General features: G+C 34.3%; 1 pseudogene; it reads left to right on the top strand.

The window, feature by feature from the left end:
- The first annotated feature begins 1,810 nt into the window (after nt 1–1,810).
- LOC121392744 lies at nt 1,811–2,704 on the top strand (annotated as a pseudogene).
- The last annotated feature ends 10,253 nt before the right edge of the window (nt 2,705–12,957 follow it).

The following is a 12,957-nucleotide window of genomic DNA, read 5'->3' as shown; positions in this document are numbered from 1 at the left end:
TTTGGGCATCTTTTTTCTTGTATTCAGGTTTGAAAAAGTTCATTAATTTGCGGAAATGAGTTCTCTTTGATGACTTTGGTTTGGTTCGCTTAGGTCCAGTGGGCGTGACAATCTTTTTGGCAGCTTACTACCTAAACCTAGGATTGTCTCGGGATTTGATTGTTGTGTCAAAATGAGATTGACAGCTGCATTCATCTTCCCTTCATCTTGTAGCACAAATCCAAGACATATCAGCAAACATATCTCCATAATTAGAGAGGTGTATGTTCATCAGAGAGCAAAGATAACCTGATAAATCATCTAGTGATTTGGGAGGCTTTATCTGTCTCTCCTGAGAGGCTTGACTTGCCTGGGCTTATTTGTTGTACAGAGGTCGCCCTCTTCCACGTGTAGCCATTTTATTAGGTTATTAAGGTTAATTAAAACGCGCAATTTTGGGTAATAGTTAATATTATGAGATTTCTGCTATAGGTCATTGTAACACTATAACTTGTTTGTAAAATATCTAGTGATGGATTCAAACTTATGTTACAACTTCTATGGATAGAACTGCCTTAATATGGGACTCCCTACGCATGATGAAATACTTATTAAAACTCAGGTATACAAATTGAAGATAATAATTCCAAAAATGCACACTTTTTTATTTTTGATTCAGTGGTCATATCAAATGTTAGTCAGCTCATGTACCTTTTCCTCACAATAACCATTATGTATGTACATCGTCTTGGGATAAGACAATACGACTGTTTGATATCCATTCTGGATCTTATCGGTAAATTTTGACACCATTTTCAACTTTAAATAATACATTACATGTGATGCTCGCAAATTTATTGTACACAATATGGATTGCTTTTAAATTTCCTTTTTATTTAGAAGGAATGGGGCAGTAGTATTTACTGGTCATGATGGGTCTGTAAGTGGGTGTGACTTCAGTTCAGATGGTCTGTCTGTTATATATTTAATTATTAAAGTTAATATTGTACTCTTGTATAAATAGATGCGATTGCTTGCATCGTTGTGGGTATGATCGGCATGTTTCACTTTGGAATATCAACAGTTTTGAAACATATTGGGGGACTCAAAGTTTAGCCAAGAAATACCTACATTATATAAGACTTGGTTTTTTTCCAGGGTCGTGGTACATGGCTACAAGATATTCATTTTTGGAAAGGATTCAAATGGGTCATCACTTGTTCAAAGGTGGGGCTATAACCTTAAACCATGTTCTTAAAGAATGAGTTTGAGTCTTGCTTTGTATGAGTTTGAGTCTTGAATTGTATGAATCATCTATTGTCTCTTTGATTTTAAGGACGGTATTGTCAAATTATGGGACACAGAAGCTGCTAATTTGATATACAAGAAAAAGAATATTGGCCTTAATCTTGCCAAGGTCAGCTTAGAATGATAACCATTTGCTAAAGGATTATATTCTATTATAGTGGTGATCAATGTGGTCGTCTTTTTTTCCTTCATTACTCGCCCTGATCCCAGTTCAATGTCGTGTGTCTTCTGCAGACTACGAGTCCTCACAGATCATTAGAATCTCTTGTGGCACCTCTTCAATAGACATTTTATTGTGTATTCCTAAATGGCACTATTTTTACTATAAATAATTTATGAATATGCAAATTAGGGCGTGGTTGGACGTTCATAATGACTTATTCTTTGTTCTTTCATCTTTTTAGTTGTAGCTGTATATGCTGCAGACAAACCTAATATATCATTTTGTTTGGCAGATGATTTGGTTATGTGACCTACAGATATATGGTCCATCCAACCTATTCTCTACACCAACCTCATAACTATGTCCAGTGAAGGACTGGTTTTGACCCAGTTCTACTCTGCTAATCCTGTTTGTAGTCCCTCCAGAGCGCTTTGATGACTGGACGTTATCCTCCTCGAACTGGAATATGGCCTGGTGTTCTCTTCCCTAATGATGCAGGTGGATTACCCATAATGAGACAACATTCCTGAAGCTATAAATCAGTTGGTTACAAATCAGCCATCATTGGTAAATGGCATTTAGGTGTGGGCAAGAATGGAACCTTTCTTCCTACAAATTCATGGTTTTTGATTATTATTTGGGTATACCTTATTCTAATGACAGGTGTCCTTGTACTGTTTGCTATTATCCTGAAGCACCTTGTAATCACCACTGTCAAACCCTTGTAATGGTGCCTTCTCTGGTTGTCCTGTTTTTGAAAACACTGACATTATCGAACAACCGATCCAGTTCACAACATTAGCTGAGCGTTATTCTAATGCAGCTACAGGTTTATTAAGGCAATGCTGGCAACAGAATCCATTCTTTTTATATATGGCATTTTCACATACTCATAAGCCTCATATGCTGGGAAAATGTTTACTAATACAGTATTAGAGGTCATTTTGGTGATGCTTTGAGTGAATTAGACTGGCAAGTAGGTGAGATAATGAATACATTAAAGAAGCTGGGATACAGAACAACACATTTATTTTCTTCACTTCTGATAAGTGGACCTTCTCTTCACGTACAACAGAATGGAGGTAATGGTGGCCTACTTCGTTGTGGGAAAGGTTCTACATGGGACGGTGTGAATGAGAGAACCGGCAATAGCATGGTGGCCAGGAAAAATCCATAAAGGCAGATCATTTGAATTGGCAGCACTGTTGACTTATTTCAACTATAACTGTCACTGACTGGTGCTCAAGCTCCTAAAAAAATGTATTTATTGATGGTATAGATATGTCTCAATCTTATTCAACAATGCTCCCAGTAATAGGGACTCTATATCTACTTCCCTAGTAATTATAGTCCCATATTGGATACCATGTGTTCGTTGGATGCAGTACAGGCTCACTATTACACTTCTGGTGGGTCTCTGTATAAAACACTTATCCTGATGTTGTCTGTCGAGCAAAACTATTCTCTACAATGCATGATCCTCCACTTCTCTATAATCTTCATGAAGATCCCAGTGAAATCTATAACTTGGATATATCAAAGTACAATGAAGTAATGCAGTCGATTGAAGATGTACGGAAGAAATTTGATGCCACATTTTCTTGGTACCGAATCTCAAATGCACGTTGGTAAAGATTCTAATCTTATACCTTGTGCTACTCCAGGTTGTTCTCTTCCTCATGTTGTAAAACTACTCTGGGAAATAAATTGTGGTCTACAACAAGTAGTTCACGTGTTTAGAATATAACAGGAATACTATTATGTTTATAATGCCAAAATGTCTGATTGTAATCCTGATTTTAAACTTAACTTTAAAAATGTAATTTCTTTGTAGCCACATAATAGAAAAGATGTATGTGCATATAGTTAATATGAATAAATAATTAACAACTAAATTGAGTATATAAATTAGCACTCCTCAGCTATGCAAAATTATAAGTTATTTACTTTCTACTTAAAGTACAGTCAATAGTGATTGTTACAAGTTCTTCCTTTTTGTGGGGGATTTGGTTGAATGGTTGCCTTGTTGAGCTTAAGTTTATCAGTAGGATGGTCTAAACAAAACAGTATAGATATTAGTCTGTGATTATAAGTCAAAGATATAACCCTACAATATGGAATTATTATTATCCCTAGTATGTCCATTGACGCTACAACAGAGTAATTGGTACCACCGACTTGGTGTTTTCAGAATGAATGTATTACTTTATATAAAACTTCTGCAGTCACTCCATATATTTCTGAGAATTGTGTTAGAGTCAGAGAGATCACCTAAAATCATATATATATTAGAGTATCTGTGATGTCATCACTTACAAGGACAGCATGCATTGCCCAGCAAGAGTGTAGCCAATATTACAAAAAATATAGTATGCAACTATATTAATTAGAAATATTATAGAAGTCTTTTTCATGGCAGATTTGCTCAAAAGTGCAGATTAAATATGAACACAAACCCAAGTTTGATTCTCTCTTTAAACCATCTTTATAATAGCCTGCAGATAATATCAGTGGTTGCATATAATTATCAGTCAAGTCTGAACGTTAATGTTCAGGAGATTTTCATGTGTATATATACTCAGAGATTTTAATAATATATGGTCTCTTTCTGCCAAAGAACCAAGTTAAAAACCAGTCCTAGCTTATTTTAACTTGTCATTGATCCCCCTACACACACACATCCTTTTTGAGAAGTTGTTTGTATATCTACATGAACTGTGCAATAATAACTAGTAATCATTAAACAATACTTTTTAATACTTTAAAATATGATGTAACATTCTTTGAATGTTTACAAATCAACTACTAAACAATCAATCTAAATTAATACAATACACACTAATTATAAAAACAATCACGCAGTAGTATATTGAATAATTATACAACAACAATAATAAAATGTCACACTGAAATAAACAGCAAAGTCTTTCACTTGGTGTCTTTGTCACACAGTCGCTCAACTTAGAGATGCAAGTCAATGTCAATACAAGCAACTTCATTCCCATTTGATCTGTGACTTTAGCTTTACCAGTGTAATGACCCTAGAAATTACTAAGAAGTAATAGACAAGTCTGAACATTAATTACTGATGGGACTTGAGATGGTATATTCCCAGTAATTTCCAAGACTGTGGTCTCCCGATGCCAAAGGGCAGCTTAAGCCAGCCTGGTCAGCAATATCACACAAGTCTAGAGTACTATCATACACAGGAATGATCCCATATTTTGCTGACAGTTAATTTGTCCCACTAGTGATTTGTTCCGCTGAAGCCAAATATCATTCATAATCAATATATAATGTTGCTTACTTAATGTAAAGGTAGCTTTAACTGTTATATCTTGACCTTTTACTGGAGGATCGGGGTAATAGTCAGACTATCAATTTTCCCCATTATCTGAGTCCTTTCCTATGAAAATCGATATCAGAATGATTTGTTAGTAAATATTGATATAGTTTATTATACACAATCACTCCAATATCTCCAATCTTCTTGAAGACCATGGCTGCTTCAGATCTGTCAATGGAGAGGCATCTAGGACTGTGACAAGTCCAATCATCAAAGAAATCAAGAATAAAGCTTTCATTGTTAGTTGTAAGATGTAGCAAAAAGAGACTAGATCCTTTAAATTAGACTTTTGCCTGCACTGCACAGCACAATGCATACACTAGTCACAAGTCTTATAGGTATGAATATTATTATTAATTACCATATATGGTGTGTATGTATAATTTTGTGTCTTTATAAACACAAAATCGTACTTAAAGGTGAAAAGTAGTAATGTATTTGTATGAGTGTAGAGACCCCTCTAAGAAAGAGATTTAAAGTGCCACTCAAACCCAAAACATCATTACAGATGGAAAAAAGCATCATATTAATAGTAATATTTCAATTTACTGTTATAATGAGCTATAAAGAGTAACGGTCATAGTCCAAGCTGTTAATTTTTGCCACATCTGAGTCCTTACCTATCTTTAAAGTTGAACATAATAATTTGCCAATGCAAAACTTATTGAATATCACAATTACTCTGTATATCTTCAACCTTGGGGAAACTTCTAGGACTTTAACAGGACCAATCCCAAGGAGATTAAAATAAAGCCTTCAATTGTTAGCCTATAGCTTAGCAAGAGAGTGGTCTCTTAATTTTAAGTTTTTGTAGTAGTGCACTCTTATAACTTCAGCCGAGTGAGATGTTTCCATTTAATGGTACCATGTACAATATATAAAAAGTGTACGTACACTACCAGAGATTATAATACAATGATTATTGTTAACTGATGTGAGAGTATCATACGTCTGAAGAAATTTTGAAATAAAACTTTAGATGTAGTTTCATATAGCAAAGTATCATTACTGTTACTTCACTTAATGTTATACTAAGAAATGGTCTCTATAATTTAAATGAACATAGAGAGTAACACAAGCTATTTCTTTGCCATCTTGATCTGTTGCACGAACATAGACAGTATAGAGACCCTATAAAAAATGAGATTAAATAACACCACTCAAGTTCCAAATGTCATTTACTGGAGATTTGTTAGGTACCCCATACTTAAGTATAAAAGTATAATCCTTTGCAGCCAAGGGCAATTTAAACCTGCTTGCTCAGCAAAATCACACAAATTGATATTGTTTCATAGGAAGGAACAACGCCATATTTTACATCAATTTTAACATTTCCACCTGTGATTTCTTCCTCTATAAATAAATATTATTAACAGACTGATGATAAATATTATCTTACTGAAAGTAATATTCCCTTTTATTGTTACAAGTGTGAGCTGTGTCGGATAAGGAGTAACAGTCATATTATGAATTATTGCCATATCTGTTGACTTTGCTGGAGTTGATTAAAGAAATACAAAGTTATTTCAAGTCACACTTACTTACTGCAATTGCTCCATATGCTTCCAGCTTTCTTTAACAACTTAGTATGCCCCAGATCTTGATCTGTAGTCAATGTAGAGGCATTTAAGACTGTAGCAAAGTTCAATGAACAAAGAGATTAGCAATAAAGCCTTCATTTGTAGCAACACTGAAGAAAGACTGGGATTAGGGACCTTTTAAATCTAGTATGCTACAACAGCAAGCAATGTCTAGTATGGCTATATTAGCAAGTCTATAATTATGATGAGATATGCATATTTTTTTGCTGGTAATGAACAATATCAGGTAAAGTCAACAGATATTGAAGTAATGGGATATAGTTAGTATATTATTTTAGTAGCAAAAAAAAGGTACAATTCATGATAACTAGTTTGTGTTGACTAGTTCATGTTGAAGAGCCCACCAAATGTCTAACTGTTCAATGTTTTATTTGAACATTGACATGAAAGCATATGAGTGGATTATCATTAAGGTCAGTAGCAGTCACTTTAATCTCATATGTGTCCTGTGGATATAATAAATATAATATATTTTATTTAACAGTTAATTCGTGTACATACTTCAGGCATATTTGGATGGTTTTGTGTGACATTAAAAAATTCCATTGGGATTTTTTCAGAATTGGACATTGAATACCAACTGATAATAGAGCTGCACAAAGATGCATATCAACTCCCATAGTTTTCGTAGTAATAATCACTGATCCATCATCTAAATCTTCATCTATAGTAACAAATACACATCATCATCCCTTTGTTATTGTTTCTCACTAATGAATACTTAACAATCACAGTGATGTTCTGCCCAACTTTGATTACATTACCAACAGAACCAATAATTGTCACTGAATTAATAGACATGTGTCCACCAGGAGCAGCTAACAGACAAAGCAGTATAGTTTAGATCATATGAGAAAGCTAATATAACATACTGCAATTGGTAAATATATTTATTATCCATTGGTTTCTTAACATATCTTGCTGGTCTCTAGCCAGTTAGAAGAACAAAGAGAGACACCAAAAGAGTGATTAGGAGTTGTGACTTCATCTTGATTCTTTATGAGGGTTGGATTTGTGGTCAAAATTTCTAAGGTTGCAAGTTATCAATGGCCTATTGATTTTTCACACATTTGTATTATACATGATACATCTCCCTATCTTTTGAATGTCAAATAATATGAGACATTAACTATCACATAATTTAGTTATTAAATAATTGAAGTAGATTTTTATACACAGGAGCAGCTAATTACATAATAATGAAACTATGAGAAAGTTAATATCACATACTGACATTGGTCCATATATTATCCATTTGTTTCTAGCTGGGTCTCTAGACCAGTAGGAGAACAAAAGAGACACACAGAAAAGTGACTAAATGTGACTTCATGTTCTTAGTCAGGAAAAAAAAAGTGACCTAAGCAATTGAGCTGTCAGCATTAATATACTCTAAAAAGTATCTATGATTGTAATAAGCCTAGCAACGCAGTCCCCATTTTTCGTAGCTAACTTCTTTACCTAATTTAGAATGCTAATAACTTTCAAAAAACATTTCAAAATAATCATATTTAATTCTCTATTTAAAAAAACTATTGGGTAACAAAATCAGCAGGGTATTTTGTACACAATTGTTACAGGTAGCAGTCTCATAATTTCTATCGGAGAACCATACAAAACAGTTCAATGTTCTATTTGAACATTGATCTCAGCACATATTTAGCGGATTGTTATTTGAATCAGAAGCAGTCACTTTAATATTGTATTTTCCCTGTGGATATAAGTTTATTTGACAGTTAATTCATGTACTAGCTTTACATCAGGTACATCTGGCATGGTTTGTGTGACATTAAAAATGCATTGAGATTTTTTTAAGAGGACATCCGAGCCAAATATGAGGATAGTGCATCACAAAGAGTAATATTTAAAACCGCACCTTCCACATTGATGTCGACTGTTCCACCATTGACAATCTTCATCTATTATCATTAAACAATAACTTAAGTACAATATGGTATGTTGTAGTTACCTAATGAGTACACAGCAATCACAATAATGTATGTCCAACTTTGATTACATTACAACAGGACCAATAATGCTCAATGAGGTTAATGGACATGTGTCACCAGGAGCAGCTAACAGACAAAGTAGTCTAGTTACATTATTTGAGAAAGCTAATATACATACTGCAATTGGTAAATATATTATTGTCCATTGGTTTCTTAACATAATCTTGCTGGGTCTCTAGCCAGTAGGAGAAAAGAGAGATGCCAGAAGAATGACTAGGAGTTGTGACTTCATCTTGATTCTTATTAGGGTCACCTATAACTGAATTTGTGGTCTGCATTCCTAAGATATCAACCTGGCCTTTTGATTTTTTCACAGTTTTGTATTATACATGATACATCTCCCCTATCTTTTGATGTCAAATAATATGAGACATTAACTATCATATAATTTATTATTAAATAATTGAAGTAGATTTTTATACACCAGGAGCAGCTAATTACATAATAATGACACTATGAGAAAGTTAATATCACATACTGACATTGGTCCATATATTATCCATTTGTTTCTAGCTGGGTCTCTAGCTAGTAGGAGAACAAAAAGAGACACCAGAAAAGTGACTAAATGTGACTTCATATGTTCTTAGTCAGGAAAACAAAAGTGACCTAAGCAATTGAGCTGTCAGCATTAATATACTCTAAAAAAGTATCTATGATTGTAATAAGCCCTAGCAACGCAGTCCCCATTTTTCGTAGCTAACTTCTTTTACCTAATTTAGAATGCTAATAACTTTCAAAAAACATTTCAAAATAATCATATTTAATTCTCTATTTAAAAACTATTTGGGTAACAAAATCAAGTAGGGTATTTTGTACACAATTGTTACAGGTAGCAGTCTCATAATTTCTATCGGAGAACCACCCAAAACAGTTCAATGTTCTATTTGAACATTGATCATAGCACATATTAGCGGATTGTTATTTGAGTCAGAAGCAGTCACTTTAATATTGTATTTTCCCTGTGGATATAAGTTTATTTGACAGTTAATTCATGTACTAGCTTACATCAGGTACATCTGGCATGGATTGTGTGACATTAAAAATGCCATTGAGATTTTTGTTAAGAGGACATCCGAGCCCAATATAGGATAGTGCATCACAAAGAGGAATATTTAACCGCACCTTCCACATTGATGTCGACTGTTCCACCATTGACATCTTCATCTATTATCATTAAACAATAACTTAAAGTACAATATGGTATGTTGTAGTTTACCTAATGAAGTACCCAGCAATCACAGTAATGAATTGTCCAACTTTGATTACATTACCAACAGGACCATAATGCTCAATGAGGTTATGGACATGTGTCCACCAGGAGCAGCTAACAGACAAAGTAGTCTAGTTACATTATTTGAGAAAGCTAATATAACATACTGCATTGGTAAATATATTATTATCCATTGGTTTCTTAACATATCTTGCTGGGTCTCTAGCCAGTAGGAGAACAAAGAGAGACACCAAAAGAGTGATTAGGAGTTGTGACTTCATCTTTGATTCTTTATCAGCAGAACAAAATGTCATGCATCTCATTAATTGAGGTCAAGTTACATAGTCAGCATTTAAAAGTATTTTTTGCAATTTTTTGGGGGGTAATAACAAATGGTGAGTTATTTGTTGAACTAAAGATGTATTATCTGCATTCCTCTATATAGTCAATTACAAAATACATAATATATATTTTTTTCATGATCACATTGTGAAGTCCAACTGAATACAAGCTAGTTGAGTACATCAGACTTCTGTATAGAGACAGTCCCTTTTATATTCACCCTGTATAATTAATATAGCATAATGGAGGTCGACTCTTACTGTCTATCTTACTGTTGGAGCATCGTGGGGTATTTTTGTGTAATATTCCAAATTTGATGTATCCTTTGTATAGTGGACATTGTAGACCAACTGATGGTAATGTTTGACAAAGATCTACCTCTGTGTCAAGTGGCATGTTCACTAAAACCAAATCGAGTTTAATCTTACCACTGTCTATGGTTTCACCTGTAGAGCAGAAGAGCAACAGACCTAGAACTGTTTTTTTTATTAGTTTAATATCTTACTGAGGTTGTAGCCAACAATGATATTAACCTCATCACCTATTCTTGGTGGATCTGGAGTGATGTCACTTGTGTGATGTTAAAAATACCGGGCTTAGCTGCAGTGTATGAGAGACATTATCACTTTTAAATGACTCCTCATATCCATATATGTGACTTACTGCAGTTCTTCCATATGTCTCTTACATTGTTTTGACCTTGTGGAAAACTTGCAGCTGATCCCAGTGATCCCGTCGCTGTATTGTCGCCACAACAACAGATAAGGTAAGAACGGTCAAGGCAAGCTTCCTGAGCATTTTAATGAAGGAGTGGCTGGCAACAAAGAACACCCCACGCGCATAATTAAAATTCTGAATAATTATGAAGTAATACTCTTGGTAAAGAAGAATTATACCCAATAGCTCTTCTGTAATAGAAATCTTCCCTAATGTGTTGCTAGTTTTGATAATGCAAATTTCCAAACTATTGCACTGAAGGATTCTTGTCCCTCCAAAGTGTCACTGCTTCAAGGTACCTCCTGCACGGTCATGATCAGAGGTGATAGCTGCAATATAAGATGCAGCACTTAGTAATAGGTGAACAGCAGGACTGCCTCTATACTCCAATGGTCATGCTGTCATGAGATCCCATTTGGAATGATACTTTTCCATAAAATATTGATTGTTAATATAAAGTAAACACTATTACCATATAGCTAGGGGGTGTGTCTTATTAATTAAGAAATAATAAGCACAAACAATTAGGAAAACCAAAATAGATAGTATTATTAATATTATGAAAACCTACTAATTTATTCAACAGTTCTATGCATCACAATTTCTGTGCAGCAATGAAATACAATGCTTTGCAATCATTCAAGATGTTCTGTGATGCAATGGAAACATCATAATAAGCTGTCTGTCGAACAGACAACCCATTGTGTTCATATGTACCTTTAACATCATCTTTGGTAAGATAAGATGACAAACTGCTTGCTTATCAACGCTATACCAAAAACTCTCCTGCAATGATACAAGACTTATTAGAAATCGTCCTGGCTTTAAAAGATTTGCTAGTTTCCCTACAAAGAGGAATACTCTTCCTTTGTCTTTGCTACACATTCCAAGCAAAATTACAAGATATAATATCATACAATTCAACAGGAGGAGTAGAGAATCTAATATAAAGGCGGCTGTTATATCACCTCTAAAAATATGCTTCATTTTATTTTGGTAACATATTTTGTCTTTCTACTACCTTTATTCTTGTACGGCTGTCCTTCTAATTTCTCCATAACATATGCTATATAAGGTTTCCAATTGTGTTGCTTTAGAATTCTTGTCCCTCCAAAGTGTCACTGCTTCAGGCTATCTCCTGCCATAGTCAGAGAAGGTGACCTCTGCGGACATGAGGTTAAGCATTATTAATGGATAAAAATGACAGGGCAACCTCCATACTCCAATAGTTGTGCTGTTGGGGGGTCCCATTTGGAATGATGCTCTACATAAAATTTATGAATACTTCCAAGTAAAAAGGCTGGACCACCTCTCTCCTTATCTTCTGGATCACAGAATCTCCTCTGGAGATAGAAATACACATCAAAATGGACGAGATTCAGCCATTGAGTCACCTTTAAGATTTTTGCACTTAGGGGGTCGAGGTTAATTTTTAGCACTCGGGACCCAATTAATCTGCCACACCTCTCTCTCTCTAACAAGCTGAAGTGTAGAAGTCAGCATTCTCACAAAGATGCCACGAGAAGAGAAAGACAGAAACTGTTGTGTTTGCAGAGTAGAATGGGCAATGTGGCTAACATGAATGCATTCTACGCCGGAGTCTGTGAGTCGAAAAAAATAAGAAGACAAGTAGTTAACATCTCGTTTTCTACTCTTCCCTCAATCTTAGGTATATTTGTAGGAGCTATTATTGCCGCTTCTATACCAGAGATAGCTATAAATGACCCTTTTCCAACCAATGCAGGCAGTGCTATACGTTGGATCAACATGTATCCTTGTCAAATAATGAAAGCACAATATTGTAGTTATAATACTACTAACTAGTTATATTCATTGTTAGACTACAGTTGATTTTAAAATTTAGGGTAGATTTCTTGTTCACATAGTACACACACAGACAACACATATACAATACTTTATTATAATATTGTTATTAAATACTATAAGAATACTAGTTAAATTACTATTTACCATATATGGTATGTTATACATTGAAGTATTGCCTTTGTGCCCTTGCAAAATCTAGTGACCACAACTGTATGCTAGCCAATATAGAATATTAATAAAGGATGTTTTATCAGGTATAGCTATACTCTTTGTATTTTAAGCTATTGATTTGTGGGGGAAGTAAATTTTAAGTGTGTGTATTAATTTGTCATACTAATATGGACTAATGATTTTCAGGCTATAAGTAATATGGAAGCTCTAATTGGAATAGTTGAGGGTCAAAAATTGGCACTCAGAACTATGAAATGTGTAGATGGAATCAAATGCACAAACTTTTA

The sequence above is a fragment of the Gigantopelta aegis genome, unplaced genomic scaffold (genome assembly GCF_016097555.1).
Source record: "Gigantopelta aegis isolate Gae_Host unplaced genomic scaffold, Gae_host_genome ctg4404_pilon_pilon:::debris, whole genome shotgun sequence".
NCBI lineage: Eukaryota > Metazoa > Mollusca > Gastropoda > Neomphalida > Peltospiridae > Gigantopelta > Gigantopelta aegis.
This window is presented reverse-complemented; position numbering and strand designations above follow the sequence as displayed.